This window comes from Enoplosus armatus, chromosome 8, assembly GCF_043641665.1.
Source record: "Enoplosus armatus isolate fEnoArm2 chromosome 8, fEnoArm2.hap1, whole genome shotgun sequence".
Classification (NCBI taxonomy): Eukaryota; Metazoa; Chordata; class Actinopteri; order Centrarchiformes; family Enoplosidae; genus Enoplosus; species Enoplosus armatus.
In genome coordinates, this window is record NC_092187.1 from 22,628,060 (window position 1) to 22,628,689 (window position 630).

At 49.2% G+C, this 630-nt stretch overlaps 1 protein-coding gene across 1 annotated transcript in view; it reads right to left on the reverse strand.

Annotated features, from left to right (window-relative positions):
• LOC139289197 (teashirt homolog 2) overlaps positions 1-86 on the reverse strand; it is a 38,330-nt gene extending 38,244 nt beyond the window's left edge. Inside the window, exon 1 of the mRNA XM_070910738.1 lies at positions 54-86. The gene's annotated coding sequence lies outside the window, so the exon portion shown is untranslated. The remainder of the gene's footprint in view (positions 1-53) is intronic.
• Positions 87-630: the final 544 nt, after the last annotated feature.

Sequence of the window (630 nt, forward strand, 5' to 3'; positions counted from 1 at the left end):
TTCGGGATCGTTTTGAGGAGGAAACAGATGTGAAATCGGGCTTCTTCTTTCACCTTCTTCTTCTTCCTCCTCCTACGGGGGGCGAATCGTCTCCTTTCACCATCCGTTTTTGTCCATCAGTGCCACATATGTTGATCGACGCGTGTCAGTCAGTCCCGCAGGCAGCTTTCGGTGGATAATATGTGGAGGGAATGCGCGTAAAAAGCGTTTGGTAATGGTACAGTATATTACGCACGGTGCAGGCGAGGGGAGAGGCGATGCCAGCAGACATCGATCCATAGAACAAACTGAACATTAAAAACTCCTCCCTCCTCGCCTGGACTTGATGATGGCAGCGAGACATTTGTTACACTAGATAACCATGAGTTTATTAAAGGAACAGAGGCCAGGCAAAGAGACTGGAGCAGGCTGCGAGCTGCTGCCTTCTACCGCTCCGCTCGCTGCCTTTTCATGCAGCTTTCTTCGCCTTTTAGATCCTGACACAGCTTCCGCTTTGCCCGCTGAATGAAAGACATAAAGTTTGTCAGATTTCCAGCAGATTTGAATGAACCGCTGCAGTCACGAACACCAGGATCTGCCTCAATGAACAACATGCTGGATGTAAGGAAACCTGCTTATCTGAACATGCTG